Source organism: Salvelinus alpinus, chromosome 4 (genome assembly GCF_045679555.1).
Source record: "Salvelinus alpinus chromosome 4, SLU_Salpinus.1, whole genome shotgun sequence".
NCBI lineage: Eukaryota > Metazoa > Chordata > Actinopteri > Salmoniformes > Salmonidae > Salvelinus > Salvelinus alpinus.
The window spans coordinates 61,687,074-61,701,728 of NC_092089.1; the positions used below are offsets into that span (position 1 = coordinate 61,687,074).

At 41.0% G+C, this 14,655-nt stretch overlaps 1 protein-coding gene across 2 annotated transcripts in view; it reads right to left on the reverse strand.

Moving 5' to 3' along the window:
• The window catches only part of LOC139574079 (protein FAM13B-like), a 79,286-nt gene extending 65,238 nt beyond the window's left edge, over nucleotides 1–14,048 (reverse strand). Inside the window, exon 1 of one of the 2 annotated variants that reach the window (XM_071398241.1) lies at nucleotides 13,818–14,048. The gene's annotated coding sequence lies outside the window, so the exon portion shown is untranslated. The remainder of the gene's footprint in view (nucleotides 1–13,817) is intronic. The other variant, XM_071398242.1, reaches the window with a different exon arrangement.
• Between the last annotated feature and the right edge of the window lie 607 nt (nucleotides 14,049–14,655).

Below are 14,655 nucleotides of genomic sequence, written 5' to 3' on the forward strand. Positions count from 1 at the left end.
TGTTTTTGGGGATTCAGTTCATTTGCATGGCAAAGAGGGACTTTGCAATTAATTGCAATTCATCTGATCACACTTCATAACATTCTTGCGTATACGCAAATTGCCATCATACAAACTGAGGCAGCAGACTTTATGAAGATTTGTATCATTCTCAAAACTTTTGGCCAAGACTGTACATACAAAATTATGTTGAGCAATATGTTTGGAACTTCGAAACGCAGTACAAAACTGCAATACATATCGTATCGGCCCCTAAATATCGTGATAATATATTGTGAGGTCCCTGGCAATTCCCAGCCCTATACAATACATGAAGATATTCAAATGATCCCACAGAAAGCTTACAGTGTTGGCATGCTAGAGAATACCTTAATACAGACGTTTCATCCAAAAGCTATCCACATGCATGTGGTGTGAGAGACATGACAGCTATGTTAGAGCCCAGTGGTGCAAGGATTCGTCCAAATTAGGCTAGTGTAAGCTAGATGGTGGAACTGGAAGCTGTGCTTACTGGCCTGTCATGGCCTCCCAAACAAGTCCACCAGCTCAGGAATCATGAAGAAAAACAAAGTTGCGATAACTAACAGGCTGCCAATGCCTGTTGGCTAAGTAAGGGAGTTGCCTTCTCAAGGGAGAGAGCGAGGTGTTAAAATATTAACAGACTAGGCTGTACTTATAAATGGAGCGTCTTTAAGTGCACTGTGCAGTAATGTCTTTATAAGACCGATCTATGAGGCATAAATTAGGCTAGCTTCACACTTTAAAAAAAGGTTCAAAGCAGACATTTTTTATCTCAATATCATAATTTCTGGGTAACAATTAAGTACCTTACTGTGATTAATTTAAAACAAAGTGGTCAAAAAGAAACAAAAATAGCCTATTAGCAAAGGTTTGGAACTCTTAGTCTTATTGAGAGCACTAATTTACCACCTGGTGATGTCACCAGGAAGACCAAAACCAAATCCCACCAAAACAGGCTGAAATTTCAGGCGGTCTTTTCAAAAAAGCTCTTAGAGTAAAAAGGAATTATCAGCATTTCAAAATTGTACAGTATTATTCCAACTGCATAGTGTGGTAATATATATAAAACACAGAAGAAAGAATTATGTATTCAGGTTGATGACTGCACTGGGCCTTTAAGAAACACAAATGAAGTCCCCACTCCCAGCTCGAGAGTCACACCGCTTCATGGTGTGACGGTCATTCTGACCTTCCAAAGGGATGCGATTAGACGACATGCTACTATATTTTCCGTGTTCTGACCCAGGATGCACCATTCCTGTGCGCACGCCCACCTAAATCAGAGGATTGTTTCAAATTCATCTCACTATGAAAATGGAATTTCCTATCATGGAGTCAGTCCTTGCCACCCACCATGCTCCGCAACAAATGACCTACATTCAATATGAAAGTCATTTCTACAAGATGACGATGAATCGCTTGCCCCTGGCCTCTTTTTGGTGGAAAACTCAAAGAAACCCTCTTGTTCTGTACATGAAACTAGTGCAGCTCCTCAATTACTTTGCATCCCTCTTGACAAGGGGCTCTTTTGTGCTCATCAGAAGCCCTAGTTCTACTGTCTTACCAACCACTTAATTTCACTGCCTTGTTGAGTGTCTGGCATCCCAAAATACCACACTATTCCCTATGGAGTGGACTACTTTTGATCAGGGACTATAGGGTTGTGCACTATATAAGGTGCGATTTGGGATGCACCCTTTGTCACCAGCCTCTGAAGCTTTGGTTTGGCCACTCAATGTGGTCTTTTTACAACATACCACTTCCAGTACAATCTCCAATAAGCATGGTCTTCTTAATCAGATTGCTTTTAAATTAGGCAAGGGTCACAGACAGACTTGATATAATAGGAAGATGGGCACAACGGGTACAGAGCAAGGACAAAATGTTCCCAAATCCCCCTGTACTTGGCTTTCATGGACAGAATGGGGCAGTCTATCTTAATCCCACATATCATGCGTGACAATCTTTTCATCCACAATGTCAGCCATTGTTAGGGGGAGGAGAAACGGCCAAACAGAACAATCAGGCAATGAGGTGGTGCATTGTTCCTGTCCGGTTCTGCATTTCATCTGCCAAGCCTAGCAGCAGTCATCTCACTTATGCTTTTTCAACAATTAAATCACCACCAATGCTAATGACATATCCGCAATTGAAAAAAAAATATGAAAAAAAAGCTATTCCCTAAATCTTTCCACTTAATCTGCATAAATCCTGGGAGTTTGAAAGGTTATGGTTATTGGAGAAGCTTGCATGACTCCATTGGGACTTGAGTTCCCTTACATTACTCTGAAAGAGAGGTCTGCGAAGGACTGATTTACTCATCAGCCTCCCGCCTGCACCCCCCCGGCTTACTGTCCTACTCCCACCCGCCACCGCAATGTACATTTAGACATGTGAAGCAGCTCACTTGGCAGCAATGGTCACTGCCATTTTGTGCCCTATAGGCAATAATAAAATGTGTAAAAATAACCTACCGAATACAGTGGCAAGAAAAAGTATGTGAACGCTTTGGAAATACCTGGATTTCTGAATAAATTGGTCATAAAATTTGATCGGATCTTCATCTAGGTCACAACAATAGACAAACACAGTTTGCTTAAACACAAACAATTATACATTTTCATGTCTTTATAGAACACACTGTGTAAACATTTACAGTGCAGGGTGGGGAAAGTATGTGAACCCTTGGATTTAATAACTGGTTGACCCTCCTTTGGCAGCAATGACCTTAACCAAACGTTTTCTGTAGTTGCGGATCAGACCTGCACAACGGTCAGGAGGAATTTTGGACCATTCCTCTTTACAAAACTGTTTCAGTTCAGCAATATCCCTGGGATGTCTGGTGTGAACTACTCTCTCGAGGTCATGCCACAGCATCTCAATTGGGTTGAGGTCAGGACTGACTGGGCCACTCCAGAAGGCGCATTTTCTTCGGTTGAAGCAATTCTGTTGTTGATTTACTTCTGTGTTTTGGGTCGTTGTCCTGTTGCATCACCCAACTTCTGTTGAGCTTCAATTGGCAGACAGAAAGCCTAACATTCTCCTGAAAAATGTCTTGATAAAATTAATTCAAGTTTTCCATCAATGATAACAAGCTGTCCAGGCACTGAGGCAGCCCCAAACCATGATGCTCCCTCCACCATACTTTACAGTTGGGATGAGGTTTTGATGTTGGTGTGCTGTGCCTTTTTTTTTTTTTTTTTTTTTTCTCCAGTGTTTTGTTCCTTCCAAACAACTCAAGTGTAGTTTCATCTGTCCACAGAATATTTTGCCAGTAGCGTTGTGGAAAATCCAGGTGCACTTTTGCAAACTTCCGACATGCAGCATAGTTTTTTTTTTGACAGCAGTGTCTTCTTTTGTGGTGTCCTCCCATGAACACCATTCTTGTTTAGTGTTTTACGTATCGTAGACTCTTCAGAGATGTTAGCTGAAACTCTAGGATTCTTCTTAAACTCATTGAGCATTCTGCCCTGTGCTCTTGCAGTCATCTTTGCAGGACGGCCACTCCTAGGGAGAGTAGCAACAGTGCTGAACTTTCTCCATTTAGACAATTTGTCTTACCGTGGACTTATGAACATCAAGGCTTTTAGAGCTACTTTTGTAACCCTTTCCAGCTTTATGCAAGTCAACAATTCTTAATCTTAGGTCTTCTGAGATCTCTTTTGTTCGAGACATGGTTCACATCGGGCAATGCTTCTTGTGAATAGCAAACTCAAATTGTGTGAGTGTTTTTTATAGGGCAAGGCAGCTCTAACCAACATCTCCAATCTTCTCATTGATTGGACTCCAGGTTAGCCGACTCCTGACTCCAATTGGCTTTTGGAAACACTATGTGTGTTTATTGTTGTGACTTAGATGAAGATCAGATCAAATTTGATGACCAATTTATGTAGAAATCCAGGTAATTCCAAAGGGTTCACATACTTTTTCTTGCCACTGCAGGTTAAATTACCATTTGTTTTCCCAACAGTTTATCTTGGATTGTATTTAAATATTGTGATATGGCTGCCTAGGTCTCTCCGCTTTTCACTGACAGTCACAACTTAACAATCATCTATTTGGTATTTGACGTGCGCTCAGCTCAAATTGCGTGCCTTTCCGACTGTAGGTTATGTGATTTTAAACAATTCACAGCTTTTTTACCTTTTAAAGAAGCTAAATGATCCTCTGTGGCCAAATCATGCTTTCTGGTGTATTAGCCTATTTTGAATGATTTAATTTCTCTGTATAGCCCGGAGTAAGCTAATTAGGCTATATAATTTTGGCAATTAATTAAATTTACACTTAAAAATATATATAACGCAACATGCAGCTATTTAAGATTTTACTGAGTTACAGATAAGGAAATCAGTCAATTGAAATAAATTAGGCCCTAATCTATGGATTTCGCATGACTGGGAATACAGATATGCATCTCTTGGTTACAGCTACCTTACAACAAAAAAATAGGGTTGTGGATCAGAAAACCAGTCAGTATCTGGTGTGACCACCATTTGCCTCATGCAGCGCAACACATCTCCTTCACATAGGGTTGATTGCGGCCGTTGTAATGTTGTCCCATGCCTCTATGGCTGTGCGAAGATGCTGGATATTGGCGGGAACTGGAACACTGTTGTACACGTCGACCCAGAGCATCCCAAACATGCTTAAAGGGTGACATGTCTGGTGAGTATGCAGGCCATAGTAGAACTGGATCATTTTCAGCTTCCAGGAACTGTGTACGGATCCTTGTGACGTAGGGCCGTGCATTATCATGCTGAAACATGAGGTGATGGCAGTGGATAAGTGGCACAACAATGGGCCTCAGGATCTCACAAGGTATCTCTGTGATGGTTTCTCACAGTTTGTGCAGAAATTCGTTGAAACTGTGGATTTGCATAACCATCAGCTGTCTGGGTGGCTGGTCTCAGAAGATCCCGCAGTTGAAGAAGCCGGATGTGGAGGTCCTGGGCTGGTTACACGTGGTCTGAGGTTGAGGCTGGTTGGACGTATTGTGCCAGATTCTCTAAAAAGGACATTGGTGGCGGCTTATGGTAATGGTAAAGAAATTAACATTCAATTCTCTGGCAACATCTCTGGTGTACATTCCTGCAGTAAGAACACCAATTGCATGGTTCCTCAAAACTTGAGACATCTGTGGCATGGTGTTGTGTGACAACTGCATATTTTAGCATGGCCTTGGATTGTCCTCAGCACAAGGTGTGCCTGTGTAATGATCATGCTGTTTAATATGCTACACCTGTCAGGTGGATGGATTATCTTAGCAAAGGAGAAATGCTCACCAACAGGAATGTAAACAAATTTGTACACAACATGAGAGAAACAAGCTGTGTGTGTATGGAACATTTCTGGAAACTTTTATTTCAGCTCATGAAACCAACACTTTACTTGTTGTGTTCATATTTTTGTTCAGTATACTTTGGGGAAAGCTTAGCTTCCTCTAGCCTTATGGACTCACCACCTATGTATTCCATCTTTAAAATTGTCATCGGAATTTGGTAAGAATGACACGCCGTTGCATCCGAGTTGCATGTTCTGTTAAGAAATTACCATAAACTAAATGTGATTTCTGTCATTCTGAGAACCGTGGGTGAACGCCCTAATCAGGTTACACAACCAATACATATGGGTCCATTAAATTTCTTAAATGTTTGGTCAATTTTAATGCTGACTGTCAAGGTTCTGTCCCCACATTTTCCTAACAGAAACCCTGCAATCTAGTAAACTATAGCCTAATCATATTTATTAAGTAAATTTCCTTGGAAAGAACATTTAACATTTAAGTCATTTAGCAGACGCTCTTATCCAGAGCGACTTACAAATTGGTGCATTCACCTAATGATATCCAGTGGAACAACCACTTTACAATAGTGCATCCAACTCTTTTAAGGGGGGGGGGGGGTTAGAAGGATTACTTTATCCTATCCTAGGTATTCCTTAAAGAGGTGGGGTTTCAGGTGTCTCCGGAAGGTGGTGATTGACTCCGCTGACCTGGCGTCGTGAGGGAGTTTGTTCCACCATTGGGGTGCCAGAGCAGCGAACAGTTTTGACTGGGCTGAGCGGGAACTGTACTTCCTCAGAGGTAGGGAGGCGAGCAGGCCAGAGGTGGATGAACGCAGTGCCCTTGTTTGGGTGTAGGGCCTGATCAGAGCCTGAAGGTACGGAGGTGCCGTTCCCCTCACAGCTCCGTAGGCAAGCACCATGGTCTTGTAGCGGATGCGAGCTTCAACTGGAAGCCAGTGGAGAGAGCGGAGGAGCGGGGTGACGTGAGAGAACTTGAACACCAGACGGGCTGCGGCGTTCTGGATGAGTTGTAGGGGTTTAATGGCACAGGCAGGGAGCCCAGCCAACAGCGAGTTGCAGTAATCCAGACGGGAGATGACAAGTGCCTGGATTAGGACCTGCGCCGCTTCCTGTGTGAGGCAGGGTCGTACTCTGCGAATGTTGTAGAGCATGAACCTACAGGAACGGGTCACCGCCTTGATGTTAGTTGAGAACGACAGGGTGTTGTCCAGGATCACGCCAAGGTTCTTAGCACTCTGGGAGGAGGACACAATGGAGTTGTCAACCGTGATGGCGAGATCATGGAACGGGCAGTCCTTCCCCGGGAGGAAGAGCAGCTCCGTCTTGCCGAGGTTCAGCTTGAGGTGGTGATCCGTCATCCACACTGTTATGTCTGCCTGAAAGAACTGCCCCATGCATAGGCAGCCTACTCTTTTTCATTGAGACCAGACATACGAGGCGTACTTGATCTTGCATGCACGTATGCCCAACTAGGGGAGGAGAAGTAGGCTACTTAACTTGATGCAGAGAATTGAGAGTGTGAATGCGACAAATGTTTATTCAATTTTTATAGAGCGTTTTGGTGGCAGTGTGTTGAAAGCAAGTAGAGAGCTCAATGGAGACTATGTATTCCAACTAAAAACACACAAGTAATTGACTTTCACCTCGACAGACTTTCTACTCTAGGGCTGAGGTGACTGCCTCACCTAACCTCTAAAGCAATGCATGCTTCCCATCCAAAACAGTTCGGAACAGTTTGTGAGTATATTACGACAACATTTTGGTCTTCGGCAAAGGGGTTTTTCGGCTGATCGTGGACACTACATTTTTTCAAAGCAAGCTGAAATTCATTAGCCGAAGGTCATTGGTTAACAGTAGGGATTCTTGAATTAATAAATTTTTTATTCAACCTTTATTTAACCAGGCAAGTCAATTAAGAACTAATTATTATCTACAATGACAGCCTACCCTGGCCAAACCCTAGGGTGATTCAATGATAGTTTATGCACATTTTTTTCACTTGCTAAATACTGCACCAAACATCTAAGAGGTAAAATTGCGCGACTAAGCAAAAACGGCTAAATTAATGACAGATTTCTTGAGTTATCTTAGATTAATTCTGACTATTTTGAGAGAGTGTATACTGGCTACGGCGTCTCAAGATGGAAAAACAGTACTATTGACGCTTTTCTCTCGTTTTTCAAGCGAATGTCTTAAGGGAGTATGCGAGCAGACTCATTCAGTTAGGTGCCAGCCAAAATGAAGCATGTGGAAGCCTTAAGTGGCACTGGCAAGTAAAGATAACAGGAGAGATTGATATATTGACAGCACTGAGAAACAGATTTCACAACAAGGCAGTCTGATATTGACTGGAGGGAAGAGAGGAAAAGGATATAGGCTAGGAGCAGACAGAGACAACGTCTGCAGAGTCAACACTACCTCTGAGTTGACCCTAATGCTAGTTCTGAGGTTGAACTCATTGACCTTAACTAAATCGCCAATTTTCTAATTAAGTGCTAATAATATGGGTAGAAAGAGAAAATAGGGTGTAGTAGTAGGGGATAGTGGATGCTGTGCTACTCTTGCCTTTGACACAGCAGTTGCCTGAGCATCCCATGGGACTGATTCCTTAATAACTAGATCTCTTTAGGGGACAGGAATGAGAAGGGCTTGTTATTTAACCCAAAGGCCAGGGTGGCAGAGAGAAAAGGGTAATAGTTCTCTCAGTAAACCAGCACCTATTCATAACTTACAGTTTACAGCACTGATGTAGCCTAAATTTATACAGGGTGCCAATTTATTGTTCCGTAGATACTAAGTTCCGAACATACTAAGTTAGAATATGGAACAGATAATCAGTTACGACCTAGGTGTGAAATGTCTCAGTCACAATGCCATTTTACTGTCTGAGCATGGGCAGACCTAACCATTTATTGTGCATTTGCATACATTTTCCATCTTGGATACTGATGTCGGCTGTCTGAAGGCTTGAGGTGTGGGTGTAGGCTTGAAATGCCTGCAACTTAGCCAAGTTGGCTCGCTTGCCTTAGACAATGACATTCTGATTATGGATTTAGCGTCGACTTTATCACCTCTGTACCAGCGCAAAACAAGAATCCTATACTTTGTTGCAAGGAACAGTCCTTCACCATTATCAAAAGATTGTTATGTGATAAACAGACCTAGTTCATGGGGGTGAGTAATGGCTGCTAATGAGAGTTGATATTTGAGAGCTATGAAGAGGCAATGAATAACTAATGCATGGCTTAGCACATAGCAACTTCTTATAAACAACAGCAGGTCAAAAGAGAGAAATTCTTGTAAAAATATCATATCTTCAGAGAAATTAGCCTTACCTGGCCTGAACCTACTACATCAAGACAATGAAAAAAAAAAAAATGCACATCAGAATGACTTTGCAAACTGAAGCTCCCTCCTTTGCCACTCAAAGGAAGTAACAACTGATTTATAACAAGGGTAGTGCCTCAGACATGAGTCATGACAAAAACCTCACTGGGTAGATCAAAGACCGGAATGTTACAATGGAGGAAGACAGGTTTGTGTCATCAATGTTGTGAGGCCCATTGTTTAGCAATAACCGCGAAGGGTAAAGCTTCAGAACGTTGGAAAACGTTACTTGCATGTTAATTTCAAGCAAAGCACATGCTATATTTGTAGGTGTAAATCATATTAATGCCATCTTAACTGGCTGTGTAATATATCCTTTACTACAGCCCTACTAATATCCAACTTGAAGAATGTATTTTCTGTACTATAAATATTTAGCTAGCTGCCCATTGTTAGCTGGGCAGCTAAGCAGGTTGGTATTGCATTGCTAGAGAGCATTGGAGATCGACAAACAAAGCAAAAAGTTTTATGCCAGCTAGATAACACTGCTTTCAACCTTACCTAGAAGGGTTATGATACGAATGTCTAATTCAAAAATTGTTAGCCAACTAGCTAGCTTGCAGTCTTTGGGTTGCTTGAATGTCGTCACATTCAAAATGCTCAACAGCTAGCAGCAGCTTGATCCAGTCCTAGCCTCCAGAATTACACTGCAGTGGAGAATAAGCAAAGCAAAAACTCGATGATAATGTTTTTGGTCTCTCCCCGGCAAAAAAAAAGAATCTTAGTCAACCGAAAGTAGTCAGTTTGACCGCAGTGCATTTAGAGTTCAGCGTATCAAAGAGAGGATCTCCAAACAACATATTTGGTTTATCGTGATGCAAGAAGTAGTCTTGGTTGACTGCAACTGTTCGTCTTAAGCCACGCTCACTTGTTCGACTTTAAAAAAATAAAAAATAAAAAGTTTTAACCTTTATTTAACTAGGCAAGTCAGTTAAGAACTAATTCTTATTTACAATGATGGCCTACCCCGGCCAAACCCTAACACGGACGACGCTGTGCCAATTCTGCACAGCCCTATAGGAACTCCCAATCACTGCCGGTTGTGAGAAAGCCTGGAATCGAACCAGGGTCTGTACTGACACCTCTAGCACTGAGATGCAGTGCCTTAGACCGCTGCACCACTGAAAAGAAAAACATGTAGGCTGCTGAGCTTGTCTGATGCTTTAAGCACTGCTATACAAAATTACTAAAGAGGGCGCCAGAGATCAATAGGCTAAACAGAAGAAAAAAAACTGTTCCCGACCCTCTTCCTCCCACTGCTGCTGCTAGTCTTCGCAGATTCTGCCATTAAGTTCCTGAAGTTGCTGGTAATAGGCTACACCATGGGTCAGCAACCTTTTCAATATGGAGTGCCACGTTATCGTACCATTTCTACTGATCTGCGTGGCAGTTATGAATTTCATATGCACATTTGTGGGACAATTTAAAATGTATAATAAAGTCTTCATATCTCAAAATCAATGTCATGATAATCAAAATTATACCTAAATCAAAATTATACAAATCTAAAAGTAGCTTCTATTGCCAATATGTAAAAATTGACTAAATAAAGCCAACAGATAAAAACATTGCAGCCCACAGGTAGAAAATATCCTGATAAAAATAAATATCCTATAAAATCACAAAGGCTAAGCATGGCTTGTCTGTAACGAACTTGCAAAATTGCATCAACTCTTAACTTGGTCCAGTGCAAAGCTGGTGCTAGCAAATTTTCAAAACTGTATAAAAGAATTCTGGTCCCTCAAGGGTATCCTGTCCCAGTGAGCTCCAGACAGACATACACTGCTGTAAGCTATTTTGTGCAGGGGATAAGTAATCAGGTAGGCCTATTTTATGATGTTTCCGTCTAATCAGAGCTTGACATATTTCCCCTTTCAAGCTGAGTGGTAATCAATAGGGAGAGAGCTCGAAAGATTACATTGATGAACTATTATCATTCTAAATGGATGTAAAAACAGAGACTTTGTTTACTTGCCATTTGAGGTGAAGAAAAATTTACTTTGAAAAGCTCCAGTGATGGTGAGTTAAGACAAATCAGAAAGAGTATTAGATCCCCAAATGGGCACATTTATAGGCCTACATTTGTGCGCAGGCCAGGTAGACTAGGCCTACTTCTATATGTGTAATCAGGTGTGCCCTTACTCACGATTGACAGGAGCGCTCCAAACAAAAGACAAAGAATAAGTTGACAACTCTTAAATGGAAATAAATAAACCAAAACTTAGTGTAGCCTAGGTTGTGCGCTCTGCAAACAACGGGTCCACTCCTACAATAACAACGGTAAGACTATAGAAAACACAAGGTTTTCTGAAAATATTTAAGCAATTTAATGCGGCACTAAAATGAATGCATTTCAATGAGAAATTCATTTTTCTTTACCCTTTGTGGGTGAAGCCGAATCTGTTGCTAGCGTAATAATTTTCAACATGGAGGATTTTAAACTAATTTCCTGAATTGACAAAACATTTCAACTGAATTCGCCCCTAAGAGTATCCAAGAAGCATTGGGTCGGGTGCCAAATAGGAGACATTACTCCCAAGCTCATTTGGAGCCTATCAGGCCAGAAAGTTTGCTTTGCTGTGCTTCCTACGCCCTCTGACCTTGAGTGCGTACATACAGTGGGAAACTGATCTTGTGCCTTCAACTCCACTGCTCTCTCCACTCAATCAACAGGAAAACAAACTCCGCTCAATATAGCCTTTGGCAGACGGTGCTTCACCACAACATGTTAATCTTGTGCTTACAAACCACTCCCCTGCCTACAGACATTAGATAATATCAAACATTACATCAGGTTCTAACATTTCACTCATAAGGATATACAATAATAAAAAATGTATTTAATCAGTCTAGTTATCACATGACAAGATAGAGGAAAATGTTTCACTCAATAAAAACTGATAGATATTCACAAGACAGGCAAAAACAGTTATGTTGAGGGGATAATTCATACTGGTGCACCAACTGTCTCAGGACTGTCCAATGTCCATCTAAGCTGCCAGGGATGGCGATGGAAAGGAGAGCCTAATCCAACACCAGGAAGAGAGCTCACCAAGCAGAGAAATCCCCTGGCCTGATGGACAGCTGGTTTAGGCTGTGGTAATCTGAACAGACACACATTCAGCAGGTTTAAAGGGCAGGACACCTCAACGCATCTGCTGCAAGCATCCGATCACAAGATAGACCTGTACCCCATAGTGGGGCCTAGGTCTATCTTGTGATCGTATTCTTACTGGACGTAGGCCCAGGCCTACCCAGGGGCTCCAAGAAGCCAAGTTATTCTAGCGCCCGCCTTTTTCTGTTTAGAGAACCTCTGGGGTTAGCCCGGTTCGTTTCATTCTGCTGCGAACACATCGGTTTCTGGCCTTTTGGACGTCCTGTCCTAGGCTCATCTGACCAGATTTGGTTATGCTTGGCCCGTTTGCGACACAAAACACTCCTCTAGCAACAACAAACTCACATGGCAGGAGGCTGTGCACTCGAGTGACTTTATTTTCCTTTCCTGACATTCCCTCAAATGCTAAGGTACCATTAAAAGCTTGCCTGCAGACAAAACTAATTAACTATCTGTCTGACATAGAAGTAATTGAAGAGAGGAGATGACATTCAGTAACGTAGCAGGCAGTTAAACATTCTGGAATTCATTTTAAAACAATAAAAAAAAGTTGCTCATTCATTACCAAAATCAAAAAAGATTAGGCCTAAATGTAATACACTAGTTTGTAGAATCTAAATGTAATACACTAGTTTGTAGAATCTAAGTCAATAGCACCAGCGTGGACATGGCCTAGTTATAGCTCTCCATCAGAGCATCACTGCTGCTGACCTTCGGATCCCACACATTTGCAGTACTTCAATCTCAAGCTGGTGTTAGCTTTGAGGTGGGCCATTTTCATTCAGCTTGGCATTGATTACTCCAAATAAAATGGAATTGCAGAGGACAGCAATGCATTTTAATCACAATATTATTGTTGGATGAGGGAGACTTGTGTTGCTTTCGCATTGCAGACTATTCTGAGAGATCATTCCATCAAAAGCGTGGTGTTTTTCTTATAGAAAATAGCCAAATGAAAAACTCAATCACACATAGAAAAAAAAGTGTCAACCCAGAACATGAAAAGCATAAAAATAGCATGCAACTGTGGCATCCTGTTGATGGTGACCATTGAATATGCTAACAAGCTAGCTAGTTAAATAACATGCATTGCTAGATGAAGAACAGTCAGCACCTTTGTGTGAATTTTATATATATTTTTTAATTCGGATAATTAAAAAAAAAATAAACAGGTGTGGATTGTTCTCCATCCATCCTCTCCTGATTTAGACTATACCAATTTCATGGCATCCTTGGTTCAATAGCTACTGACGAGAGAAAACCGAATATCCAATATAAAACAACCTTAACATTACCTACTGTTTCTAAAAAGTCGGGTAAACAATACTAAATATGTTTTATAACGTATAACTAGCTTTATTCCTGTGGCTATGTGTGTCTAAAATTTCAAGCAGCTAAAGGACAAACCTCACAGACAACCGTCATTCTATTCAACGTTCTGGCTTGTAAAGGAAAGAACATTTACACGGTTTTGTAGCTATTCATTTCAGGCTGTTTACATAACAATGTGTGTATTACGGTTTGATTAATCAGACTAGCCAATTCACTGTGTAACGTTTACTAAATTGCAATAGAAAAATAAACTATTGAATAAGCATTTGTGAGAAAACGAAAATGCTAATTGTGGTCATGTCTAACATTCGTATTAACTAAACACGAAACTGAAATTAAACCAATCTCTGGCAGGACTGACGGTGGAAAGCTAGCTAGCTTTCTGGTTAGCATATACTAAATGTTAGCAGGCTAACTGGCAGAAGCTGCTTTTCACCTTGTTAACGTTAGCTAGCATCAAATTCTTGGCAATGGGTTAAATGAAAACAAATGAATATCGCTAGTAGGCGTTTTAGCACATTCATACCCATCAACCTGCGGATGTGAGTACAGAATAATGCAATCATTTAGTCAAACAAAAACACCTGTACAAATAATTAGGAAATGTTAGCATGCTAACAATGTTAGCTAAACTGGCGAGCAAATGTTGTGAACCTACCAGATTAAATCCAACAGGAACGGAGAGCAATGACCATCAATTATCGTTTAGAGTTTATAATTGAGGTCTTAACGAACGACAAATTTTATCAAAATGAAACAGATATTAGCAAAACAAACAATTGATAACATAGCTAGCTATTTGAAAACAATTCGGTTCCCGTTTGTTGAAATTCAGATACCGTTTGTAGCTCGTTGCTATAACGTCTCAGCTCACACCCACAAGAGATGAAGCTGCCAAATTTTGTCCCCGCCTCTGCCATTGCTCAGGGTTGTATTCATTGGGCACCAAACTAAATCAAACATACTAAAATAGGGAGGGACTTTATGGAATTGTCCAATAAAAATCGCTTATTTTCGTGTGCCGTCGAAAAATGTTTTAAACGTTTGCTGCGTTGTGTTCTAATGAATACCACCAGAAAAGCAAGCGGATGACTTCCTCATCCATCCACATCGCATCTCACATCTCTAGAAGCAAGAATGTCAGATACAGTAGCAGTTTATGATATAGCATATGCTATAATCGCTAGCTACATGTTGCCATTACATATTTTGAAGAGACAGTCACAGTGCAGACAGCTAGATGTTTCATTAGAAATGTTTTCAAGGTAAAATTACATAAATCAATACAAGTGGCTTACAAACAACCTTCCATGTGAATAAATACTCAAGTATCACCTTGTCTATACAATCGCAGCAGTTCACAAATCATGTTGATCAAATTAAAACATGGCTTGAAAATAATGATTAAAACATACATAGCATGAACATGTAGGCTACTGCTCACTCCCCCTTTGGAATAAATTATTGGACTTTTCAGACTGTTCCAACCTGAATAT